This window comes from Crocodylus siamensis, chromosome 1 (assembly GCF_052110815.1).
Source record: "Crocodylus siamensis isolate JL-2025a chromosome 1, ASM5211081v1, whole genome shotgun sequence".
Classification (NCBI taxonomy): domain Eukaryota; kingdom Metazoa; phylum Chordata; order Crocodylia; family Crocodylidae; genus Crocodylus; species Crocodylus siamensis.
The window spans coordinates 112995826-113009479 of record NC_143395.1 but is presented as its reverse complement, the minus strand read 5'-3'; positions in this window follow the sequence as shown (position 1 = coordinate 113009479).

Here is a 13654-nt window from a genome sequence, read left to right as displayed (position 1 = left end):
ACAGCTTTTACTCTTAAAGCAGTCCAGTTACAGATCACTGAACATTATGGAGTCCTGCAATGCATCACCCTCCCCTAGTTTGATCTCAGCCTCTCTTCTCCTCTCTCCAAGTCTTAAAACTCTCTACATTTCAGGCTAAGTAGGGACCTTGCTGCACTTCTTTTACATCCATCATATGATCTACCCTCTTAATCAGAGCAGGCACTGACTCTTACATCCAACCTTGTCATGTATATTTACTGAAAAGCTTCCCCAATTTTTATCATTCTTACCTTACCTGTCAGCTGTTGCATAGCAAGAAAACATCCTGGGGGGTGGTCCAGCTGTTGAAACAAAGTCACTAGCTCCAGATTGGATTCTAGCGTTACTCCTTCAGTGAGGAGTCAAACACCTGTCCTGGGTAGGGCAACCACCTGAATGCAGTAAAACAGGTTGTCTCTGAGCATGTCCAGGCCTGTTTTCATCTGTTGTACAATACAGAGTTTTTGATTAGACACAGCTATATCCCATGCTGTCCCAGTAACATCAGTGTATATTTGTATAATCAAGTAAATAGACTCTATAGACTAAACTGATCTTGCTGGAAATGTTGCCCCCAATACCTAGAGAAGTTAGTCATTTCCAGAAAGAAACAAAATAAAGGGCAGATAAAAGGAGGAAAGACACAGAAAAGAAACTAACAACAAGCAAAGGCCCAAACTTCATGCACATTGGTCAGACAAAGGAAAGGCTTTGGAAATGAGCTCTGCAGATGGCAACCAAGGGATTTGGAAGAAACATTATGGAAGACATGGTTCCTGGACTGAGACGTTCCTGCCCTTTTCTCCTGTCTTACATTCTCAAGACAGGTGCTACAAGTTCAATTGTCAAGGAAGTCATTCAACAACCTCATGCCTAGGGTCTTGAGACAATGACAATAAAAATCAGTTTATAATAATAAAAGCTATCTATCTAGTTAGGAATATGCCAAATCCTGGGTAGTGCAGTGTGTTTCAGATCCTTCATTTTTATCCCAAGGGGACTCATCAACAAAAATCCCAATGCAGAGAAGGAATACAAGTTTACAAATGTATAATAACCACAACCCTGAGGCAAGCAAAAACAAAAAGTTAAAAATGATTTGTCTTGCATTAGTCTGTTAAGAAGTCAAGAACCTAACAAAATTTGTCTTCATGTTAGAACGGTGCTTTTCACAGAAGACCAGCCTCACAGATTGAATTCTAAATCTAAATGTTAAGGAAAATAAGTTTGCCCTCACTGATGGGCCAGTACTGGAAGTCCAATGGCAGGGCACCACTGCTGTGGGCACGGACCCTTTGAAGCCAGCATTTCTCAGTGCAGCAGGGGGCAAGTGGAAGCCCAGAAGGCCCCTGGAGTTCTGGGCCATTGAGAGGTAGAAAAACCTGTCAAGGTGTGAGGATAAGTTTCCCCTGGAAAGGGGAAACTAACCAAGGGAGGCTTACCTGGTCCTGGCATGGTGGTGTTGGTAAACCACCAGTAAGAGTGCCAGAGAACCTGCAGCAGCCAGGAAAGAGTTGCATCACCCTTGCCACTGAATACAGAAGTCCGATGCATCTGCTGACCTGCAAAGAAAGAGAAGATCTGTGAGTAACAAACGAGAATCCCATCACCAAGAGGGAGAATTATTCCCACTAAGGGTAATTAGAGTCCTGCCTTATAATGGGGTGAGGGCAAGGACACAGTATGGGCTGTAACTGAATCAGCATATGTGGCCTATGGACATACTGCAGCAAACCAGAAGGTGCCTCCAGATGCCGGGTATCCTGTGAGGGAAGGACTCTGAACTTTATAGGTTGAAAGAAACCTATGTGATCTGCAGACTGATTATCTGGAGGGGCAGCTGACTGTGGGAGAATGTGGCCTCTACATGGACAGTAGCCTATGTGTTGTGGGGGGGAGTATGCAATTCACCCTAGGACAAAGTACAAATTGAAACAATCTTGAAGCCCAAATGGACTAAGAAATAAGTCAAACTACTGGTGGCCTGCTGAGAGAAGAGGGCCCATATAAATAGAGGGCACATGAAGAAAATGAGTAGGCATATGCTGGGCTGTTTTGTCATTTAGTTTACATTGTTTTTTTCTCATGTGTACAACAAACTGAGTGGGACTATTAACCGTTCCTGATTAGAGCCCATCAAGGGCATACAGGGAGATAGACAGATGCATTCTCTCTGTGGGACAGCCATTACTGATGAGGTCATTGAGGTGAGAGATGGACCAGGGTGTAGGGTTGGAGAAGCCCTGGACAAAATACACTTCATGATTGGTGAAGGATTAATGGGTTAAAGAGCCTAGAACCAGACAGAAGATCACCCTAAGGGAAGTCTTCCCAGGGTATGTTTTTCTCCAGTCTCTAATAAATCCATCAAGGCATAGAGGGCAAGATATACATCAGCAGGGGGTGGGGAGAAGTGTGGACATGAGATTGGGAGTTGACTCAGGTCCAATAGCAACCTATCACACAAATTAGCTTGAGCAACAAAGGGAAAATGGCAGTAGAGAAACAAAAGACCACATACCCACAAAATTAAAATACACATACAGGGAATCTCCTAATAAGAAAATAAAACTCAGTGACAAAATCTAATACTTTTTACCATCCTAAAACCTCTTGTCACCCAAAAAGTAAGTTTTGTCTAAGACACAACAGACTTTCTATGAAAACATAGACCATCTTCCCAGCAATAGCCACCATAGATGTTTGTAACAGGGTCTCGGTTGGGAGCTCTGTTACTTGGATGAACACCTGAGGGCCGTTAATGATGACACCCAGCCAGGTGGGGGGGAATTCTCTACTTAACTCAGGTTTGGCTGATGGACTTCGCTCCCGAGGATAAAATCATGGGGAGGACCCAGAAAGAATGCCTTCAGGCATGAGAAGAATGGCAAGACGGCGTGGGTCAGGCACTCACCCAAAGATGTGACTGCAGCGGTGAGTCCAAAGGGGCCAAGGCTCCTTGCCACGATCTGGGGGGAAATTCCATGATAATAAGGAAGACCCCAGCTTGGTAGAGACTAGGAATGGCTGCAAGCAACAGACAGGGATGTTCCCAATTCTGAGAAGGGAATTGGGAAGCAGGGCCTAATGAGCGCAGTCGCAAACCGATTAATTACTGGCAGGGAGTGGCAGCACAAGAAAAGAAGAAGAGAAAACCAGGGAAAGTCTCAGTAAAACGAAGGAGGCTGGGCACAGGCGGTACTGACCAGCCCCAGCAAACCTGGAAGAGTAATTGAGAAGGGTTGCGCAGGGTTTTACACCGACAATAGGTCAAAGAGACTGTAGCCGCTCTCGCTAATGAGTTAAGTAGCACCAAGGAGCACTGGCAGGGACTTACCTTGAGGTTCTCGACGGCAGGGATCCTCTCCAGAGCTGATGAGCGGCTCTGGGAGAAAGTTGAGGAGGCTGTTACCTGCAACTCAGGCCACTGTAAAAGAAAAGAGAATTAAAAATACATGGAGTGACTAAAAGTATCTGGGGAAGTTATTCTGCGAGTACTGATTAACATTATACCAATCTCTTTCCTCCCCTCATAAGATCAAAGTCGTGGCAGACAAGTACAAGAGGAAATGGGAGGTATTGCGCAATCCCAACAACAATGTGACACACCAGGATGGCATCCAAACCTGTCTTACCGACCTACAACAGCAAGATCACAACTCAGAGTACGGACCTAAACATATCACTGAACTTATACGGTCCATCCTCACACACAACAATTTCACTTTCAACAACCAACCAACACTTCCTCCAGACCATAGGCACAGCTATGGGCACCAAAATGGTCCCACAATATGCCAACCTTTTTATGGAACACTTGGAAGAAAAATTCCTCAAGACCTGCAGCAGCAAACCTTGCTATACTTAAGACATCATCATTTGGACTGAAAACTTGCAATCTCTGATAGTTTTCCATCACAAATTCAATAATCATCACCCCTCCATCAGACTATCTCTTGACTACTCGACCACCAGCATTTCATTTTTAGACATATCAATATCCAGAATGGTAAAATGCAGACCACCACATACACAAAACCCATGGACCAACATGCATATCTACACAGAACTAGCAATCACCCTAAACACACAAAGAAAGCTGTAATATGCAGCCAAGCCCTCTGATGCCACCGAATTTGCACTGAGGAGAACACCTGTGATCATCACTTCACAAATCTCAAAAGGGCTTTCACCCAACAAGGACACTCTTCCAAAAAGATATATTGCACTTTTGTAAGAGCCACCCAGATACCAGGTAAAGAATTGCTGCAGTACAAAAAGAAAATCCCCACAAATCGCACACCATTAGTTATGACATGCCATCCCTCCATGGAACCTATACAGAAAATCCTCAACCAATTGCAGCCCATACTAAAAGAACACCTAATTCTTAAAGAGATCTGTACAGAACCACCCATCCTAGCCTTTAAATGAGTACTGAAGCTCGCCAACCTCATCACCAGAAGCAAACTTCCTATAGCCCAAAACACACCAAATGGACACAGACCATGCCGGGACAAGAAATGTAAAACCTGCCAATGTATCTCCACCGCTCCCACAATAACTACACCTTGCAACACCTGCACCTCCAGAAATGTTACGTATCTCATCCAGCACACTAAATGCCCTCATGGAAAATATGTAGGAGAAACCAAAGTACAAGTGCATACCAGAATGAATGCACACTGAAAATCTATCAAAGACAAAATTACCCAATTCCCTGTGAGTGCACACTTCTCACAAGACAACCACTCTCTTTCCAATCTCTCGGTTATAATCCTCAAAGGGAATTTACAAAACACTTTTCACAGATAAACCTTAAAACTTGACTTTGTAAATCTACTGGCTAAAAAAAATCATGAACTAAATATAGACTTTGGTTTTATGGCACATTATAACCTGCCTGCCTCTCTACATTTCACTAGCTACATTCTGCCAGCAGGTCAACATTCCTCTTCTCCCCACCTCCTCCACCTGTCTCACATCTATTGTCTCCCATGGTCTCTGATCTTCACTGACAGGCATTTGTATTTTCACAGACCTGCATTTTGCGAATTGGCTTCTATTCTATCCAGGAGAACACAACACAACACAACAGCAGACTCTCCCTCTACCTGAAGAAGAGTGTTTGGGGCCAAAAGTTTCGAAAGAGCATTTTTCCAACTATTTAGTTTGTCTAGTAAAAGATATCACATTGACCCAAAGAACCTTGTCTATCTATGTCTTTAAACCAACACAGCTACAACCAACACCCCCTTTCACCACTAACAGCACTTACATGAAAAGTTAGGATAGCAAAAATTCAGAAAAACAGCAAAGACATTATCAGGAGACAGTAAACTCCTCTTGTCTAGAGTCTGATAACCCATTCCAGATAATAATGAAAAATGGGGTTGATAAGGTCTACAGGGAAAGACTGCAACCCTCTAAATTCAACAGGAGAAAATGGGAAGGCACAGTCTTTGAGGGTTCAGGAGATGTAATAAGATGTAATAAAATAAATTAAGAAAACTTGAAGGCTCTGTCTCCTTACTAAAAACACCCAGAATAGCTACTCCCCATCTATGAGAGGAAGACATGTCTAATAACACATTCATATATAAAGACAAACTCTGAGCACACATACATTTTCTTCTGCCTTTCTTGGTGGACATAATGTTTAATTTGGAATCAGATTGGATTGATCAGATTATTTTAACATGATTGAAAAATTCCAGTAAAACACAGGTTAGCAAGTCTGAAGCCATGCTAGCTTTTCCTTTTGGAGATTAGGCTGCAGTAGTCAGCTCTCACAGTTTCACACTCATTAACCTTCATGTTACTGGAGTTTTTCAGTCACATTATACCAGTTTGATTGAGCTAATATATTTGAAAAACACATGACATGCATTACTTTGCCAAAGAGTAATGAGGATAAGAAGTGAAATGCTTCAAAGGTCAGCATTAGGTAATGACATGGAAAAGGAAGCAAAGAATTAGCAAACTCTACCGATAACATTTAATTATTGTGGTTATGAAGTCCCAGAAATTATGCTAAAATACTCCAGATAAAATTAGACACAGTCAGTGAATTGAATAACATGCCAGTCATTGAAACCAAGCTTGCATAAATTCAAGATTATGTATAAACTAACCATAGGACTGGTGAGCATTAAATAGGGATTCTACCAGGGAGGGCAATTAGGAATCAACATGGATAGCTTATTAAAGAGGTCTGTCTTTTATAAAGTAGTAGCAAAACTAAAAATAAGCTGCTGGGATGCATTTTAAATGTGATAGAAAATAATGCAGGAAGCATGATGATGTTATATTAAACAATGGTAGGCATGCCTTCACAGTGCTGGGTTAAATTTTAGTCTGGCAAGACTGAAAAGATCCAGAGAAGGTCAATAATGGTGGCTGCAGTTAAAGCAGGACTCACATACAGTGAGAGGTTAAAAAACAAAGGATTATTTTGCAAAGAAAAGGAGAAAGTTACATAGTATGTGATAAATGCACGGAATGTTTTGAAAAGTGTAAAATTTATTGGCCTCATTTTTTTACACAGTCTACAGTATGAGAAGAATTCAGTGAAGTGGATGTCAGGAAATTTAAAGATAATGAAAAGAAATATTTCTTCACACATTTTGTAGTCAGCCCGTGATATTCACTGCTACAAAAGGTCATGAAGTCAAATACTGTAGGTAGATTTATAAATAGTCTAAAATATGTTATGACAAAGAATAATATTTGCAATTACAATTGGCAGTGTAAGGGTAAGAAAATGAAGGCTTATTTTTCATTTCAATTACAGCATTATATAACTGACAGAATATCTCATACTTTTTTTGCATCTTCTTATGCATCAGTATTGGTCACTGGAAATAGAAGAGCACTTGGTTTGATCTAGAGTGACAAGTACTGTGTTCTCACAAGGAACATACTTAGGTCCCACACTAAGGTAATTGCTGAAGTGAGATGGCTGCTGTTAATTTGGAAAAAAAAAATTAAAAAGTTATTGAACGATAATCACAGATTTTTTTTTTACCAAAATCTCTCTCATTCATCTCTTTCTAATTAGATAAAATCAATATGATATTTTACTACTTATTGCTGTTGTATTCTTATCCCTAAAACCCCACATTAGATGAATGTTAAAGTTGCAAAATCAAGCAATCAGAAGTCAGGCAATACCAGAATTAAGACTGCCTACACAATATTACATTACTCAAATCTAGCTCAAAGAGAAAGTACTTTAGTACATAGTACATTACTCAAATCTAGTACTATGTATGTACTAGATAGTATGTACTATGTATTAGATAGCATGTACATAGTACATAGTACATTATCTAGTACATACTAGTATGTACATACTATCTAGTATGTACATACTATTTAGTATGTACTAGATAGTACATAGAACATACTAGATAGTACATAGTACATTACTCAAATCTAGCTCAAAGAGAAAGTTACTAACTTGTTTGTGGGCTTTTTTATACCTCTTAGTACCTGAGTGCTTCACAAATATAAATTAATTTATTTCACAAACTTCCTGTTTAGAGATGTGGTTGTATTATCCCCATTTTTACAAGTAGAAAAAAGACACAGAGATTATGCCTAGGCTTAGGAATTTCATTTAAGTGAAGTGCCCAGCACTTTACAGAGAGGCTAGTAATGCTGTTTCAGTAACAACACTAGACACATTTTTTTGAAAAAATGGAACAGTATCCCAGAACCTTATAAAAGATGCAGAACATTTTTTATATATTTGAAGCATTTTCAAAAAGTCTTCACTAGAGGGCCCAGGTTAAAGCAAACTTTGGTGGGGATAGAGCAGTAATTCTCAACCAGGGTGCCCTGGCACATGGGGGTGCCTTGAGATCCTTTCATAGGTGCCATCGGGTGTCATAGCACTGTCAGGTATGCAAACATAATTCATAAAATTAACCCAAAGATTTCAAATAGGAATCCACAGTGTTAAAAACTGCTATGGTTCTGAGCTTTTTGCAACAGAAGAATTATTATCTTTGTATAGTAAAAAATAAAGCAAGAACTAAGAGCTGGCATTTTCTAAGGGATGCCTTGAGTCTATCAAGGCATGCCTCGAGTCTGAAAAGGCTAAGAATCACTGGCATAGCTCCTATTTGTATAATGGAGCTTTATATCTATCCAGGACCTCCTGCTCTTCCATAATATAGATATTTAAAAATATAGATACTGGGTACACATTTTAGTTACTATGCTATAGTCAGTAGTAGATTTCTTTATCAGAGATTCATATCATTTCTATTTCAATTTTCTAATTTTGTTCCATGTCCTGCTGAATAATCTCCATTAATTCATACTGCAGACTAGCAGATATTTAGAGCCAGCTCTGAGACCGAAACTGCATGCACAAAAGCACATGAGCTTTTGCTGTGTATTCAAATTGGGTAGTTATGCATGGAAATGAGCATCTATGCACATTTGTCCATTTTTATGCATTAATATGCGTTTCTCAGGTGCAGCAGATTCACATTAGAACACTGTGAGGAAAAATTTATATTAAAGTGATGCCTAATTGCCCTTTAATAATATAACCTGAAGTTTGTATAGTGAAAAATATTTGAATTAGTTGATATTTTTTGTTAATGAACAGCTATAAAAACTTGGGATATTTTGCATTTGCAGCTTGACTTCCATGACAGTAAAAGGCTTTTGTGCATGCAGTTTCGGTCTCAGAGCTGGCTCTAAATATCTGCTAGTCTGCAGTATGAATTAATGGAGATTATTCAGCAGGACATGGAACAAAATTAGAAAATTGAAATAGAAATGATATGAATCTCTGATAAAGAAATCTACTACTGACTATAGCATAGTAACTAAAATGCGTACCCAGTATCTATATTTTTAAATATCCATATTATGGAAGAGCAGGAGGTCCTGGATAGATATAAAGCTCCATTATACAAATAGGAGCTATGCCAGTGATTCTTAGCCTTTTCAGAGGGAAGGAAAAACGTAGGTGCTGATATTTCTTAAAAGTTTACCTGGAGGCCATCTGTTAGGTGCCTGTATTTCTAACTGTCCCATGAGTTCCAATGCTGACCAAACTGGATTTCTTTAAAGGTTTTCAATACCACACAATAATTTTGGACAGGAAGTTTAAAATCCTTTATCCAACTCAAATTATACAGAAAGAAATATAGATAGGACCAAATGTAATTACCTTTACTGGAATCTGAGCAGGATGCTGCCTTGCTAAACTCTTCAGGTTAACCAGCTTTATCTGATAATACTCAAATATACTCTGGAGTTAGTTTACCATTAGCATCCTGACATGCACTAATACTAAGCAACCTCACATAGCAACTTTATGTGTAGAAAATGACAGCTGTGGTGGGGTGAGCAGTGAAGCACATGGCTAACAGCCCAGAGGTTGCAAGTTTGAAGCCATAGCCAAAGTGTTGTGGCATGGCTCTGTCAAATTTCAACAAATCTGTGAATTCTGCTAACAACCTTGTCAGAAGGATATGAAAAAGGAAGGACCTTAGAAAACGGAAAATTGGCAGCTGAGATCTCAAGGCTGTGGTGCTCGTGTCATCGGGAAGGCTTTGGCTCTCACAGTCCACTCTTTGGTGAGAGAGACAGTGAGCTGCTGGGAAGGGACAGCCCTCACCTCTCTCCCCTGGAGAGGAGGCTCTTCTCAGCCAACCTGGCTGACCTGCTCTACTGGGCTTTAAACTAAGCCTGCCGGGTGATGGGGGGACTACTGCCACTGCTGACCCGCTCAGCAACCCTTGCAAAGCCAGTAAGCCAAGGGACTTAAGGGAACCCACTCCTGCCCCAGCCCTGGAACTAACTGTAGGCAAGGCCAGGGCCCCAAAGGGACAGGACAGAGAGGAAAGTTGTGGGGGGTTGCGCTCTATGTCAAACAGCAACTCACATCATCAAGGATTAGCTTCGGGTTAGAGGAGGGTCAGGCAGAGACACTGTGGATCAAACTACAAGGGGGGCATAGTAAAAGGGACCTTATGGTGGGTGTCTACTACAGACCACTCCACCAGGGGGAAGAGCTGGACTGGGACTTCTCCGGTCAGGTTATGGAGGCAGTTAGGTCACTGGTGACCTAAACTACCCAGACATTTGCTGGGAGGAGCAGACAGCCAGGTCTGACCACTCGCATAGATTCCTGGCTGTATTACAGGACCTTTACCTTATCCAGGAGGTGCACAGCCCCACTATGGTAACGCCTTGCTGGATCTGGTCCTGGCCACTAGAGGAAGGGAGGGGCTATCACCAAGGAGGAGTATCCTCCTCAGCCCGTGAGGGTAGGAGGGCTATTAGGAAGGCTAAGGCAGAAATGGAACTCAGGCTGGCGTCCAGGATTAAGAACAGCAAAAAGTCCTTTTTCAAGTACATTGGGAGCAAAAAGAGGACACCAGGCAATGTGGGGCCCCTGAAAGACTCAAATGGTAACCTTGTGGGTATGCCAGACAAGAAAACCGATATTTTTAACAATTTCTTTGCCTCTGTTTTCTTGAACAGGGCATCCCTCCTGCCAGAGGTAGGGACAATCTCAGGGATAGCTCTGTTAGGCCTTGGGTCAGCACAGACGTAATTAGGGATCTTCTGGAAGGGCTGGACATTTTTAAATCTGCAGGTTCAGATGCCCTCCACCCAAGGGTGTTGAGGGAGCTGGCAGGCGTCATCATGGAGCCCTTGGCCTGGCTGTATGAGCATTTGTGGTCATCTTGCCATGTGCCGGGGGATTGGAAATTAGCTAATGTGGTCCCCATTTTTAAGAAAGGGAGGAAGGAGGACCCAAGTAGCTACAGACCTGTAAGCCTTACCTCAGTTGTCAGGAAGATCTTGGAGAAAATCATCAAGGAGTATATCTGTCGGGGGGCCAACAGGGAAGATCATGCTCAGGGGCAATCAGCATGGGTTCATCAAAGGCAGGTCCTGCCTGACAAACCTGATTGCCTTTTATGACCAGGTAACTAAGTCCTTGGATGATGGTGTCGCCATGGACGTAGTCTTTCTAGACTTTAAGAAGGCCTTTGACACTGTCTCTCACCCATTCTCATTAATAAATTAAGCAACTATGGCATTGATGCCTACACAGCTGGATGGGTAAAAAACTGGCTGATGGGGTGCACCCAGAGAATAGTGGTAGACGGGTTGTAGTCAACCTAGCAAGATGTGAGCAGTGGGGTACCCCAGGGCTTGGGCCTTGGGCCCACACTGTTTAACATCTTGATCAGCAACTTGGACGAGGGGATTGAAAGCACATTGTCCAAGTTTGCTGATGACACTAAGATGTGGGGCGAAGTGGGAACGCTTGAAGGCAGAAAGAGGCTGCAACTAGATTTAGACAGACTACAAAAATGAACAAATGAGAAAAGGATGGGGTTCAAAATAAACAAATGCAGGGTGCTGCGCCTTGGCAGAAGGAATCCACAGCATACATACAAGCTGGGGAGTTCCCCTCTTGAAAGCACAGAGGCAGAACGGGATCTTGGAGTCATTACTGACTCCAAGATGAACATGAACCGCCAATGCCAGACCGCCACCAGCAAGGCTAGCCATACCTTGTCATGCATCCAAAGATGCATATCAAGCCGGTCCAGAGAGGTGATACTCCCCCTCTATGCAACATGGGTCAGGCCGCAATTGGAGTACTGCGTCCAGTATTGGGCGCCACACTTTAAAAAGGACGTAGCCAGCCTGGAGAGAGTTCAGAGGAGGGCCACCCGCCTGGTGAGAGGGCTGCAGGACAAGCCCTATAAGGAGAGACTGAGGGACCTGAACCTGTTCAGCCTCCGCAAGAGGAGGCTGAGGGGGGACCTGGTGGCTGCCTACAAACTCATCAGGGGAGATCAACAGCAAATAGGAAGAGCACTTTTCTTCCCAGCACCACCTGAGGTGATGAGGAACAATGGTAATAAGCTGAAAGAGAATAGGTTTATGTTAGAGATCAGGAGGCAATATTTTACAGTCAGGGTGGCCAAAATCTGGAACCAACTTCCCAGGGTAGGGCCCTTGCCCCTACCTTGGGTAAATTCAAAAAGAGGTTAGATGATCACCTGTCTGGGGTCTTGTGAACCAGCATTCACTCCTGCCTCAGGTTAGACGATCTGATCAGGTCCCTCCTGACCCTAGCTACTATGAAACTATGACACTTGTCTGCCTATAAACAAATGCAAGGAGCTTGGGGAATAAACAGGAAGAACTTGTCCTCCTGCTAAACCCAAATAACTATGATGTCATAGGGATAACAGAGACCTGGTGGGACTCACTCATGATTGGGCCACAGGTATAGATGGCTATACCTCGTACAGGAGGGATTGAATGGACAAATGGGGCAGGAGCGTAGCTCTCTTATGTTAAGGAAAGTTATGCATTCCTGCTAGCCGACATTGGCACCCACAGTGGAAAACTTGAGACCCTCTGGGTTAAAATTTGTGGGAAACATGGCACAGGGGATACTATGGTGGGGGTCTACTACAGACCCCCTACCCAGGGTCAAGACCTTGACCAGGAGTTTGCCAGGGAATAGGCTGAGGCTGCTAACTCCCTGTGTATGGTTGTCATGGGAGACTTTAACTACCGAGACATCTCGTGGGAGGAGTGCTCAGCCAAATCTGAGTGGTCGCAAAGCTTTCTCTTGTGTGTGGATGACCTCTATCTGATGCAGGAAGTCTGTGGGTCGACAAGAGGTAAAGCGCTGCTTCACCTCGTACTGGCAACCGGGGATGACCTAATCAGTGACCTAATGATCGAAGGGAAGCTGGGTGACAGTGATCACAAGCTGATCACCTTTACCATCCACCATAAAGCTGGCAAGTCAGTCAGTATTATAGAAGTCCTCGACATCAGGATAGCTGACTTTGACAAGCTAAGGAGGCTTGTCAGTGAGGCCCTAAAGGGCCACAACCTAAAGGGGAGGGGAGTTCAGGACGAGTGGTTGCTCCTCAAGGGAGCAATCCTTGATGCGCAAGCAAAGTCTATCCCGTCTCAAAGGAAAGCCAGCAAAAGGGCACAGCAGCCCCCTTGGGTCTCCAGGGAACTAGCAGACCTCCTGCATCTGAAAAGGAAGACCTACAAAGGACGGAGGACTGGAACCACCACCAAGGAGGAATACTCTGCTCTGGTCCAGACCTGCAGAGAGCAAACCAGGAAAGCTAAGGCTGCGATGGAACTCTAGCTAGCTACAAATATCAAGGACAATAAAAAGTCCTTTTTTAGATATATAGGGAGCTGGAGGAAAAGCAAGGGCAATGTTGGACCCCTGCTAAAACAGATGGGGCAACTGACAACCAATGCCCAGGAAAAAGCAAACTTGGAAAATGGGTACTTTGGATCAATTTTTCACCAGTCCCATGGGACACCCCTGCCCACTATGGGTCAGGGATGCCCATGTGAGGGAGATTCCTTACCCTCCATCAAAGCTGACCTTGTGAAGGAACACCTTGACAGGCTGGATACCTTCAAGTCAGCCAGCCCTGATGGGTTACACCCCAGGGTACTGAGGGAGCTGGCGAGCATCATAGCTCAGCCCCTGGCATGGATCTTTGAGAGCTCCTGGCACTCTGGTGAAGTACCCGATGATTGGAAGAAGGACAATGTGGTGCCTATCTTCAAGAAAGGGAGGAAAGGAGATCTG